Raw genomic sequence first — 15,295 nt, forward strand, 5'->3', positions numbered from 1 at the left:
TCAATAGGTTTGTCAAACTCTATGTCCTTCATATAGTCTTTATCAAAGAAGCATTGTAGCATGGCAGAGCAATGTAGTGGAAAGAACATTGGATTTAGAGTCAGATGACCTGGGTTCAAAATATGTAAGTTATGCATCCATTTCTAGATGTTTATGACTGAGAGTAAACTATTTAATCATTCTGGATCTTTTTTATATGAGGAGTTGAACAATATAACTTCCAAGGCCTTTTGTAAGACTCAATCTGTGATTCTATGAACTCTGGCTCACACTGACCCATTGCCTACTATGGAAGTTATTGTTTCTTTTTTTATTTTTGTAATGAATTATATTATATAAGTAGAGAGTAACAAAATCTCAATCTTGGAAGGGATATCAGAAATTATTTTTTGACAGCTTTTACCTGAATAGGAATTCTCACTATAATAACATATCACCAAAATACTCATCCAACCTCCATTTAAAGACCTTTTGTGAGAGAGAACCCATTCTCTTCCAAGGGAGCATTTTCTGCTTTTGGACAACTCAAATTGTTAGAAAATATTTTTCTTATCTTGCATTTTTATAATTCCTAGCTATTGCTTCTAGCACCTTCTTCTGTAGCCAAGTAAAATAAGTCTAATTCCTGTTCCACATGAAAGTCCTTCAAATATTTGAAAAAAGCTGCATTGGGTTAAGCCTAAGGGAGCCCAGTTTTATCCTAAGCAATATAGGAAACTCACTTAACCTTGACATGAAGCTGGCTCTGATCTGAGGCTTGCAATCAGTGGCTCCATTGACACTTTTGTTCACAAGATTGATTTTTTAATTCTCCCAAATCAACCAAATTCCAAGGACAGCCTTTTGCCCCATTAAAAGGAAACCAGCTCTGATTTATATAGAACAAATGCTACTTTCTATCATAGTAGCCACAAGTCTTTTCTGAGCTAACAATCCCAGTTCCCTTGGTGGTAATAATAAGGCAATCCCCAGTCCCCTCCCTTTCTGGTCACCCTTCTGATGACATATACTAGTTTGTCAGTGTTCTTACTAAAGTGTAGTGCTCCAAAATGAACACAATGTACTTTGACCAAGCCAGAAGAAAGACTTTTACTTTTATTGTTCTAGTTATCATGGACTATTTCCTAAGGGAGTCTTACCTTCAAATCCTTTCCCTTATATCAGGGGATTAGTGTCAGTATTATCCCTGTAACTTGATTATCAACTCTTTGCAGGAATCAGCTTTGTCTTATATTTATTTGTGTCACTTCCAGTGTCTAAAATAGTGCTGGGCACATATTAGAAGCTCAAAATTCCTGGCAGAGCAAGTAGACATTGTCTACTAAGAGCTACAGAAAAGATCCACAAAAGAAAGAAATAGCCTATGATACATTTTATTAGCAAATATTTATTGGCAAAACCATTTGAAGTCTTTGTATTCTTCTTCAATTATAGCTTTCTTATTTTGGATCAGATTTGTTATTTCATTAGTTTCTGGAATTCTCACTGGATAATTCCCCTCTACCTGTGTAGACTGGCATTTCCTCTACAATTAATTTTCTTAGAGGATGTTGGGGTCACTAAGAAATTAAGTAGTTGTCCCAAGATCATAGAGCCAGTATGTGTCAGAGGCAGGAGAGAACTTGGTCTTTCTTGACTCTAAAACAGGTTCCCTAAACGTTACACAATGCCTTCTCCAACAATTCCTTAGTCAAGTCTAATGTTCATCAGCAATGATGTAGAAAAACATGATACTGGATCCTATATGTATAGGGAGGCCCACATGTAGGAAAAGGACTGTTGTAGAATGATTCAAAGAAAGATAGAATTGATACCTTTCACTATCCTATTCTATCTTATCCTATACCATATAATACCATACCATACCATCCTACCCTATGCCATCTCATCCCATCCCATTCCATCCCATCCCATCCTATTCTATTTTATCCTATCCTATGCCATCCCATCCCATCTCTTCTTCTCCTTTTCTTGGGGGGAAGCTTTCATATCTACCAGTAAGTTGGAGCCAGAAGTTACCCCTTTGATCTTTTCAGAGAAAGGGTCACTGAGCTAGCATTATATCTAACTTCTCCTTAATATTTTTATGTAGGGTATATGAACAGGTTACATTTCTGAAGGGAAGAGAGATGCCAAGCTATACCCATGACTTGACCCCTTTCTCACCAAATACCATTTCCACAATGAACATTTATAGAAAATAGCAAAGAAATTCATTTGTTTAAATCATAGCAAAACAGAAATAAGAGAAGATGCACATCGGAGAATAGATTTAAGATGATACAGAGTTAAGGAGCTTTCCCATTAGGGGTGAGATAACTCATCTCAACCAAGAGAGAGAGTTCTTGATCTCACTCAAGGGCAACTTCCTAAGGCTCCCTAGTGTAGCAAGCTGGAATAGGGATGGCAGAGATTGCCTTTTCATAGTCTTCTAGAGCTTTTTACTTCAGCAAAATGAACTCTCTTGAAGCTGGATACTGGGAGCATCTGAACTGTCTTGACAACTTGAAGCTTGACTAGTTCCAAAGAAGACTCATCCTGAAGCATCTCACAGGGATTCAAAAGGAATTCTTGCTCAGAGACTAGCAAGACTAGAAGTCTCTTGCCTCTCATCAACTCTACCTCATCTCACACTACCCCTCATGTACAGTGGGACAAAGCATTCATCTTCATCAATAAGAAGAGAATCTTATACCAGTGGGATTTGCAAAAGGGTTTACAAATAGTACAGTATCATATAATTAGTATAGTCTAATATATAGTATCGTATAGAATGTATAGTATAGTAAATGTATAGTATGGTATGATATGGTTTGGTATGGGAAGGTATGATATGATATGGTATAGGATAGGATAGAATAGAATCGGATGGGATGGGATGGAATGGGATGGCATAGGATAGGATGGTATGGTATGGTATGATATGGTATAGGATAGGATAGAATAGGATAGGATGGGATGGGATGGGATGGGATAGAATGCGATGGGATGGGATGGGATGGCATAGGATAGGATAGAATAGGATGGGATGGGATGGGATGGGACGGGATGGGATGGAATGGGATGGCATAGGATAGGATGGTATGGTATGGTATGATATGGTATAGGATAGGATAGAATAGGATAGGATGGGATGGGATGGGATGGGATAGAATGCGATGGGATGGGATGGCATAGGATAGGATAGAATAGGATGGGATGGGATGGGATGGGATGGGACGGGATGGGATGGAATGGGATGGCATAGGATAGGATGGTATGGTATGGTATGATATGGTATAGGATAGGATAGGATGGGATGGGATGGGATGGGACGGGATGGGATGGAATGGGATGGCATAGGATAGGATGGTATGGTATGGTATGATATGGTATAGGATAGGATAGGATGGGATGGCATAGGATAGGATAGAATAGGATGGGATGGGATGGGATGGGATGGGATGGGATGGCATAGGATAGGATGGTATGGGATGGTATGGTATAGTATAGGATAGGATAGGATAGTATAATTGGCCAGAATTCTGAAATCAGGATTCTTACAAGGTATTAACTCAGTGGAATTGATAAGACAATGGTTACCTAGTTTAGCATGGTGATTAATAGTTCTCTAGTTCAGTATAATTTATTTAATCTTACAACAAATAATGGTTCCCTAGTGATATAATGATTGGCTTATACTCAATATGATGAATGGATTTAATTGTAATAGAGTATTAAGAAGATCAGAGTCAGACCTAGAGGGGGATCGAATAGGACCGGAACAGACTCGGAGAAGACAGAGGACTGGAGGCTGGAGTACAAGCTCTCGGACTGAGACAGATTTCAAGACAGAAACCATCCTGGTGGTCCTCCTGCCTCCCCCACAGAAACCAAGACACATTTCGGAGGACCTCCAGAAAGCTAGCCCGGGCCCCAGGTAAGGAGACAAGAATGTTAAGGAGACAATAAAGACTTTTGGACTTTATCACCTGGCTCTTCTCGTGGTGATTACTCAGCTGAAACAAAGACTGGTCCAAAGACCTCCAGTAAACTAAATAGAACACTACAGGATAGGATAGGATGGGATGGGATAGGACGGGATAGGATGGGATGGGATGGGATGGGATGGGATGGGATGGTATAATATGATATAGTACAATGTAATATATGTAGGTTAGTACAGTATGGTACCTTAATAAGATCTAATCTCAGTTAACTATTGTAACTGCTTCTATTAATTTATATTTCTATATCCCTATAAGGTTTACAAAACACTTTCTTCACAATATCCTGGGAAAGTTTTATGATCTTCAATGATTTTTTCTCCCTACCTGGAAGCAATAACGTGATACTCTAATCCAGAATTGGGTCATTATATATAGAATTGGGAAGTCCAGTGTATTAAATTTGTGTGACTCTGGGCAAATAACTTAATCTCTGCCTGCCTCAGTTTCCTCAACTGCAAAATGGGGATAATTATAGCACCTAATTCCAGGGATTATTGTGAGGATCAAATGAGATAATGCTTGTAAAGTATTTGGCACAATATCTGGCATATAGTAGGTGCTTTAAAAATGTTCGTTTCCATCTATTCTAAAACGCACAACTTCCTCTAAAATTTTTAATATTGTGGTTGTCTACTTGGGACAGAATAAATTCAAGAAGGGGTAGAGTTATATCCTGTAGAGGGCAGCACAGGATCATATCCTGGTTCAACCAGGATACATTTTGGAATTTTTGTTTTTAACCTGGTTGTTTTTTCTCATAACCCCAAGAACTTCACCTTGATAAATACGCTTAATGTCAAATTAACCTCCAAAGTAGCATTTATGCTTTCCACTTATGAGCTGATTATATAGGGTTTGATTTTTTTTTTTTATGTCTTCTTAATAACCAATGCACCTTTTTTATAACACTGCTCGGAGTATGTCAATTAGTTGCCAGAAGGTCATTAAAAACAAAGACAATGAATGCACTTAAGTAGCTCTACCAATTAGTCCCATATCAGAGGGTCACAGAGCAAAGAAAGAAGGAAAAAAAAAGTTCTTCTAAATTAAAAAAATGAATAATTGGCCTGCTGAACTAGAACTGTCCTTATTTAATACCCTATTTCTCCACCATTTCTCACATCTCAGTAGAGAGTTTATGCATAGTTTACCTTAAAATCTCAAGTTCTTATTGCTCTGTTCCCAAACTCTTTCAAGTTGAAGAGCTGGTAATTCTGTGTAAAAAATGAGGACCTCCTTCCACATTAACCAAAGCGGCTTGAAATATTTAAGGAGACCAATTGTTAATGGCACACTTTGCTGACAATGCCAAAATAGATACATTATACTTTGCAGTAAGAGAACATCACCTCTAATAAAAGGCAGGGACAAAAAAATTTCATTTAATCATCATTTAAATAAGAACCTGCAGTACCCAGAATGACATGCCTCATTCCTTCAAACATTACATCATTTATTCCAAGCTCAGTTTAATTCTCTTGTGTTGACTGTCCTTGTCCTTTACTGAAATTGATCTTTGTTAATTCTGGGCATAATGTTGGCTCTTTTTTTCCATCTCAAAGGAAACCAATGGATTCTTGCCATGCCAGGCTATAACTGGAAATCCATACATTTTGGACTCCTATACTCCATCAATTTAATAAAATGTCTTTTCTGGAAAAAAGAAAATATAGCCCTACATGAATTTGAGTGTTTTTCCAAATTAATGTAATTTGACACAGCTCCAGTACCTTAATGATTCAGAAAGTACATACTACAGGAATATTTAAATAGCTATTTTGTAGTGAAATGAAATATTGACCAATTCACTGGATAAGCATTCTTGGGTTCAGATAACACTTGGAGTTTAGCTGAGTGTTAAGGATTTCTTAGGAAGGACATATGTAAATACTAGCACTGGCAAAGAATACCCTCAGAAGAATGGGGAAGGGATTATATCAGTTTTGATTCTTTAGTTCATGATCTTGAATATAATAAGGCTTTAGCTTCTCAAAACATGATGTAGTGGGAAGAACATAGCTCTACTATGCTTACTACTTTCATGACCATTACAAATCATTTCATCTTTTGAAACCTCAGTGTCCTCATCTGCAGAATGAAAAGTAAATCTAGATTATCTTTATGGTCCATTCTACTTAAATAAATTGTGATGAAGTACTGAAATAGACCCATAATTTCATTGAATGAATAATAACAATCCAACAAAACACACAACCCATTTTTGCCCAGTGTATGTGATTATTGTCTATGTCCTCCCATAAATTCACCACAGGTCCACCCAATATGGTGGTGGCTTTCCTTACCTTTTGTTTTTTGACACTACAAAAGTGCAAGAGGAGCATTCTTACTTTTATCCCTTGCTCTTGCCAGGGAAGCATCTTCTCTTTCTGTCATATGATTCCTCATTGACATTTTGCTCCTCTTCATCTTAAGGTCCCTGAGTTTTTGGTTGTTTAGTTATATGTTGAAGCCTACTGACAGCCACCATGAGCTTCTCCATTGTTCTCTATTATATTAATTATTAGTTCTTTGTAGCCACTCATATTCAGTGTCTTATTGCAAAATAGCAAAAATAGTAGAATGTTAGTATTCAAAATATGGGTTGTTGGTTTCATAGGAAACTTGTAATCAGTGAAGAATTCCTCTTTTTTCTTACTCCACTTTGAGCCCAACTCACTATCTGTACAATTTGTCCCAATATATATATATACTAATAATACTAATACTAATAAATAAGCTTTATAAGGAGTCTACTCAAATAATGAAATCTATGCAAAACATCTACTTGGTCTTATTTGGGTAAATTTTCAGACCAAATTCCTTTGATTGACTATAGATCTTTTCCAGAAGGCTCTGTGAGCAACTGGAGTCAGGAAAAAAGAAAATAAGAATTTATTCAATATCTACAATTGTAGAGGGCAGAACTCTGCAGAAGTATACTTGAAACAAGGATACTTACAACAAGGTGTTAACCCTGTGGAATTGATGAGATAATGGTTCTTTAGTTTACAAATACTTAATACTTACCATGGTGATGTTGGTTTTCTAGTTCACACATACATAATGTGCTGTAATGATGTAATCATACTAAGGTATTTAAGGGCTGAGAAAGACTGGAAATGAGATATTCCATTTTTGACACCCTAGTGGCTCTCCTGCCTCCTATACTCGTTCACTAAGATCAAGGCTGGTCCCAAGATCCTCCAGAAAGCTAGCCAGAATATTACATATAATGTTCTAGGTATTTTGCAAAGATTATCTCACTTGATCCTCACAACAGCCCTGTGAGATAAGTGTTATAATTACATCCATTTTATGATGGGGAAATTGAGACAAAGTTTAAGTGACCTGTTACATAGGAAGGATTGGAAACTAGATTTGAACTCAGGTCTTCTTGACTCCAGATTCAGTGCATTATCCACTGTGCTATCTACCGTGCAATTAACACAATGTGATCCACAAATATGAACCTCTCTATCCAAAGCAAGCTTGAATGATTTGGATATCTGGTCTTGAGACACTTTGTAAGAGAGCCAGTTGTGTGATGCTTTGTTTTTTTTATTAAATCAATTTTTTAAATCAACAAATAATTAATACAATGGGATAATATATTTTGTACATTTTTCAATTAAATGAAAAATGGTAAAGAGGTGGTCAGCTGTCTAATATCCATAAGAAAGCCTAATTGTTCATTTCTAATATCTTCATCAAGGATACTCTCACTTTATTCAGATGACTCTCATAAAGAGTTTTATATAGATGGGAGTGTGGACATATAGGTTGATAGTGTTCTCTTTATTATCTTTGTGACACAAAACTAAGTTGATAGAACATGCAACCTGAAGCAAAGATGATCTGAATTTAAATATATCCAGATATTTACTAGTACTATAAACCTGAACAAGTCACAGTATCATTCTAATTCAGTTTCCCCACCTATAAAATGGGAATAATAATAGAATCTACTTCCCAGGGTTTGGGGAAGATAAAGTAAAATATTTGTAAAGTGCTTAGCAAATCTTAAGTAGCTATTAAAATGCTAGTTATTGTTGTTGATAACTAATTGTTTTTATTGTTACATGTCTTGGGTATCTTTTCTTCTTTCAGATACCTGTATATCAATATATCAATACTTCAGAATCCTCACATTTGTCTGATTCCTCCGTGTGTGTGTATACATATATAGATATACATACATACATACATATATATATATATATATATATATATATATATATATAATCATATATCTGTGCGTGTGTGTCTGTGTATAGTTGGTCCAATCTAGTTACTTGATTTTGATTATCCACAGTGACATTTCTACCTTCTCTATAAAGCCACCTTGGATTGCAGAGTTAGATTCAAATGTATGGCTCAGTTGTCCTTAATATAGAAAGGAGTTCATTGCAGGAATTCTTAAGCTGGAGTCCATGAGCTCAATTTTAAAAGATATCTTGATAACTACATTTAAATATAATTGGTTTCTTTGGAACTTCTGTATATTTTTTTTTGTTCATTTAAAAACATTTTAAGAATGTTCCCATAGGCTTCACCAGACTTCTGAAGAAATGTAAGACACATAAAATAATGGTTAAGAATTCCTGTTTTATTGTAATGATTTTTACAAATCTTTTCTATTTTTCTTTTATTTGTAGTTCTCTTTCCATTTTTTGTCCTTGAATTTCATACCTTGCTTAGTTGGATAATTTGATGAGCTTTATTTAAACTGATTTTACCCTCTACTGCTTCTTTATGAAATGACACTGTTCATAATCATCCATCATCCTTCTTCAAAAAATTTTACAAATGAGTTTATTTTATCCTGGTGTTGCCTTTGGAAGCTTTCTCTTTCTATTTTCAACTGAAGTCAAATGTTTGCTGACTAAAGTGCTTCCTGAAATCAGGCTGGTGAAGAATCTTGAGTCCATATTACATGAAGAAAAGTTGAAGGAATTTGGGATTTTTAGTTTTCAAAGAAGACTTAGAGGGAGCTGAGAGTTCTTTCTGAGTATTTAAAGGGCTATTATGTAGAAGTTTCTGTTTGACCTCAGAAGGCAAAAGTGAGAGTATAGATGAAAGCTGAAATAGCAGTTTTAGGCTTCATTCAAGAAGAGCTATACAAAAACTGACTGCTATATAAATGATAATAGCTAACATTAATATAACACTTTAAAGTTTGCAAAATGCTTTACACATTATCTTTTTTTGATCCTCACAACAACTCTATGTGGTAGATGCTGGCTGTTATTGCCTCCATTCTACAAGTGACAAATTGAGTCTGAGAGAGGTAAAAATGACTTGCCTAGAATTACATAACTAGTAGATGTTCGAGGCAAGATTTGAACCCCAATTTTTCTCACTCTTTCCACTGTACTATCTATCCATTGTGCTGTCTATCTATCTGAAATGAGGATTCTTCCTCTTTGGAGGTCTTCAGATCAAAGCTAAATGATTTCTTGTTAAGGATCATACAAATTTCTTTTGGGGTATGGATTAGAAAAGACATTTAGAATTTAGCTGATTAGCATCATTCTTCAAGGAATGAGTCTTATAAAAATCATGTTAACAAAATAAATGGTTCTGAAAGATAAAATTCTTCCTGGGCTTTTTTAATTTCATTGACATAAAAGTTAATTTATACTAGTTAAATCTTTGGATAAAATTATAATTGGTGTCAATATAATTTCTGTTGTCCAGTTCTCACTTTTAATTTTCAATTATTCATTTAAATATTTCAAGGTCATGTTGTTTTAATGTTATGTCATTTATTCTTCTCATGATTATTTTCATCTTTTAAAATTAATTTTGATTTCCATTCAGATGAGTTGATGGTCTCACTGTACACAGTTAGTTAGTTACACTGTACTCAGAGATAATTCCCACATCAGTAGCAATTCTTTTCTTCTAAGTTAAAACATCATCTATTTCACTTCACATGGTGTTATTTGGTGTTACCATGTCTAACACTTATTAATACTTTCCTCAAAGAAAATGTTCATGACATGGAGGTGTGAGGCCCCTGCGTAATCCACAAGTTTTGGGCTTCTCTCATTCCTATTCCAGAGCTGTGCTTTCTCATGTATTTCTGTTTCATAGCTTTTCATCTTTATACTGAAGTCACCACATATCCAATGGTATAGTGATTTAATTTGGAGGGGTTTTCTTATTAAATTCTTCATAGCATTTTCCAACCACATAATCTTCATTAACAGATGTTGGTACACAAGCTGGAATTATTTTCATATGTCCTTTTAAATATTTATCATTAGTACTGCGACAAAGTCATTTTTTTTAGCTTGGGTGATCCCCTTCTATTCCTATAGTAATGATGGCAGAAAAGATAAAAGGGTAGAATATGTTAAGAATTATATAGTTTTTAAAAGTAAACATAAACTTTAATTTGATTGTTGTTACACTAAATATGAAATTCTTGTCCAATGATTTAGTGCACACATTGCTGGGGATATTGATTTTATCAATCTTGACATTTCTGCTTTAAATGAATCCAAAAGAAAAAAAAGAAATGGCAGCTAAATGGAAAGATGACTCACAAAAATCTGCTAAAGTGTGGTATTTGTATACAGAGGGGGAGGCACCATATTTACAAGTAAGCAAATACAAAGTAAAGTTTTAAAAAGTAATTTCAAGAAGAGAATATTAATAATTGGAGACATCAGAAAAGAGCCTATGTAGGAGTTGTCACTAGAGGTTTGCTTTGATGGAAGTTAAGTATTTTTTAGGTGAAAATGAGCAGGAAAGACTTACTACTATTACTATATCATATATTTAAAAATATTTTGATGCCTATGTCAATATAATGTTTCCTTTGTAATCTTATTTTTTTTATCCTATTGATAACAGGGAACCAATTAAGTTTTTGGGGAATGATTCTAATCTGGTTACATTTATGTTTTAGCAACTGTGTGTAGGTTAAATTAGAGAGGAAAAAGACAAGGAAGGAAAAAAAATTATGAGGCTACTGAAATACTCTAATTAGGAGGGGATAAGTGCTAAAAGTAGGATAGAGGTTTATGAATGGAGCAAAAAGGAACATAATCTTGAAAGGTTAGAGGTAAAATCAACAAGATTTGGCAACTTATTAAGATGGAGGTAGAGATATAAAGAAGAATAAAGGATACATAAGATTTGTATCTATTTTTTTTCATTTTTGAACAAAATCTAATTTACAAAATAATAAGAATTATATTTTTTCCTTTCACATAGAACATAGCATGTTGCCAAGTTTTAACATTTTACAATGAACAAAGTGAGGTCCACCAAGCAACCAATAATAATAATTAATACTTATATGGAGATTTGAGGTTACCTGGAATACATATATTATCTCATTTGATCTTCATTAACAATGTGATAAGTTCTGTTATCATCCCCATTTTATAGATGAAGGAACTAAAGTTAGAAAATATTTGAGGCAGGATTTAAATTCATGATATACTACCATTCCCTGTACTAGCCATTGTATTAGAGATATAACTGGCATCTCCCATTGTTTTTTGTTTGTTTTACTGTAGTAAGTTTATTTATTTTTATTATACATTGCTTTATGAATCATGTTGGGAGAGGAAAATCAGAGCAAAAATGAAAAAACATGGAAGAGATGAAAAAAACAGAAAAAAGAAGTGAACATAGCATGTGTTGATTTACATTCAATCTCCTTAGTTCTTTTTCAGAATGCAGATGTTATTTTCTGTGCAAAGTCTATTGGGATTGTTTAGGTCACTGAACTACTGAGAAGAACCAGGTCTTTCATAGTTGATCATTGCACATTCTTGCTGTTATTGTGTACAATGTATTCCTGGTTCTGTTTGTTTCGCTCAGCATCAGTTCATGTAAATCTTTCTAGACCTTTCTATAATCAGCTTGTTCATCATTTTTTATTATTATAGCTTTTTATTTATAAGACATATGCATGGCCAATTTTTCACCATTGACCTTTGCAAAACCTTCTGTTCCAATTTTTCCACTCCTTCCTCCCACCCCTTCCCCTAGAGGGCAGGTAGACCAATACATGTTAACTATATTAAAGTATATGTTAATACAATATATGTATACATATTTATACAGTTATCTTGCTGCACCAGAAAAATCAGATTTAGAAATAAGGTAAAAATAACCTGAAAAGGAAAACAGAAATGCAAACAGACAAAAACAGAAGGAATGGAAATGCTATGTTATGGTCCACACTCATTTCCCATAGTTCTTTCATGGGGTGTAGTTGGTTCTCTTCATTATTGAACAATAGGAACTGATTTGGTTCATCTCATTGTTGAAGAGAGTCATGTCCATCAGAATTGATCATCATATAGTATTGTTGTCGAATGTATAATGATCTCCTGGTTCTGCTCATCTCACTCAGCATCAGTTCATATAAATCTCTCCAAGCCTTTCTGAAATCATCCTGTTGGTCATTTCTTACAGAACAATAATATTCCATAACATTCATATACCACAACTTTTTCAGCCTTTCTCCAATTGATGGGCATTCATTCAATTTCCAGTTTCTAGCCACTACAAAGAGGGCTGCCACAAACATTTTTGCACATATGGATCTCTTTCCCTTCTTTAAGATCTCTTTGGGATTTAAACCCAGAAGTAACACTGCTGGATCAAAGTGTATGGACAGTTTGATAACTTTTTGAGCATAGTTCCAATTGCTCTTCAGAATGGTTGGATCTGTTCACAGTTCTGCCAACAATGTATCAGTGTCCCAGTTTTCCCACATTCCCTCCAACATTCATCATTATCTTTTCCTGTCATCCTAGCCAATCTGATAGGTGTGTAGCGATAGCTCAGAGTTGATCATTTCTCTGATCAATAATGATGTGGAGCATTTTTTCATCTGGTTAGAACTTTCCATTTCTTCATTGGAAAATTGTCTGTTCATATCTTTTGACCATTTATCAATTGGAGATTGTCTTGATTTCTTATAAATGAGAATCAATTCTCTATATATTTTGAAAATGAGGCCTTTATCAGGACCTTTGACTGTAAAAAAATGTTTTCCCACTTTATTGCTTCCCTTCTAATCTTGTCTGCATTAGTTTTGTTTGTACAAAAAACGTTTTAACTTGATATAAACAAAATTTTCTATTTTGTGATCAATAATGATCTCTAGTTCTTCTTTGGTCACAAATTCCTTCCTCCTCTATTGGTCCAAGAGCTAAACTATCCTATGTTCTTCTAATTTATTTATAATTGCATTCTTTATGCCTAGATCATAAACTCGTTTTGACCTTATCTTGGTGTATGGTGTTTAGTGTGGGTCAATGCCTAGTTCCTGCCATACTAATTTCCAATTTTCCCAGCAGTTTTTGTCAAACAGTGAATTCTTATCACAAAAGCTGGGGTCTTTGGGTTTGTCAAACACTAGATTATTATAGTTATTGACTATTTTGTCCTGTGAACTTAACCTATTCCACTGATCAACTAATCTGTTTCTTAGCCAATACCAAATGGTTTTGGTGACCGCTGCTTTATAATATAATTTTAGATCTGGTACAGCTAGGCCATCTACATTTGAATTTTTTTTCATTAGTTCCCTTGAAAGTCTTGACCTTTTGTTCTTCCAGATGAATTTTGTTGTTATTTTTTCTTGGTCATTAAAATAGTGTTTGGGGAGTCTGATTGGTATAGCACTAAATAAATAGATTAGTTTAGGTAGTATTGTCATCTTTATTGTATTCGCTCAACCTATCTAAGAGCACTTAATATTTTTCCAATTGGTTAGATCTGACTTTATTTGTGTGGAAAATGTTTTGTAGTTTTGCTTATATAGTTCCAGACTTTCCCTTGGCAGATAGATTCCTAAATATTTTCTACTATTGGTTGTTACTTTAAATGGGATTTCTCTTTGTATCTCTAGCTGTTGGATTTATGCTGATATAAAGATGTTGATGATTTATATGGATTTATTTTGTATCCTGCAAAAGTTTTGCTAGTTGTGGATTATTTCTAATAGCTTTTTAGTTGATTCTCTGGGTTCTTTAAGTATACCATTGTATCATCTGCAAAGAGTGATAATTTGGTTTCCTCATGACTTACTCTAATTCCTTTAATCTACTTTTCTTCTCCTATTGCCAAGGCTAATATTTCTAATACAATATTGAATAGTAATGGTGATAGTGGGCAACTTTGTTTCACTCCTGATCTTATTGGGAATGGTTCCAGTTTATCCCTAGTACATATGATGCTTACTGACAGTTTTAATACATGCTACTGACTATTTTAAGGAAAAGCTCCTTTATCCCTATACTCTCAAGTGTTTTTAATAGGAATGGATGTTGGATTTTATCAAATGCTTTTTCTGCATGTATTGAGATGATCATGTGGTTTCTGTGAATTTGCTTATTGATGTAGTCAAATATGCTAGTAGTTTTCCTAATATTGAACCAGCCCTGCATCCCTGATATAAATTCTACTTGGCCATGGTATATAATCCTGGAGATGATTTTCTGTAATATCTTTGCTAATATTTTATTTAAGATTTTTGCATCTATATTCATTAGGAAGCTTGGTCTATTATTTCTTTCTCTATTTTCATCCTATCAGGTTTAGTTATCAGTACCATGTTTGTGTCACAAAAGGAATTTGTTCCCTAATTTTTCAAATAGTTTATATGGTATTGGACTTACTTGTTCTTTAAATGTTTGGTAGAATTCACATGTAAATCCATCTGGTCCTAGGGATTTTTTCTTAGGGAGTTGATCAATAGCTTGTTCTATTTCTTTTTCTAAAATAGGATTATTTAAGTAATTTATTTCCTCTTTTGTTAATCTGGGCAATCTATATTTTTGTTGGTATTCCTCCATTTCACTTAGGTTATCAAATTTATTGGCATAAAGTTGGGCAAAGTAACTCCTAATCATTGCTCTAATTTCCTTTTCATTTTTGAAACTAACAATTTGATTTTCTTCTTTCTTTTTTCTACTCAAATTAACTAAAGGTTTATCTGTTTTGTTGGTTTTTTCATAACACCAAGTTTTGTTTTTTCTTAACTTTCAATTTTATTAAGTTCTTTTATTTTTAGAATTTCAAGTTTGGTATGTGATTGGGTTTTTAAATTTGTTCTTTTTCTAGCTTTTTTAATTGCAAGCCCAATTCATTGATTGTTTCTTTCTCTATTTTATGCAAATAAGCATTTAGAGATATAAAATTTCCCCTTATTTCTGCTTTTCCTGCATCCCACAAATTTTGGTACATTCTCTTGGATGAAATTATTAATTGAGTCTTATGATTTGCTGTTTCACCCATACATTCTTTAGGATGAGATTATTTAGTTTCCCATT

This window comes from Antechinus flavipes, chromosome 2 (assembly GCF_016432865.1).
Source record: "Antechinus flavipes isolate AdamAnt ecotype Samford, QLD, Australia chromosome 2, AdamAnt_v2, whole genome shotgun sequence".
NCBI lineage: Eukaryota > Metazoa > Chordata > Mammalia > Dasyuromorphia > Dasyuridae > Antechinus > Antechinus flavipes.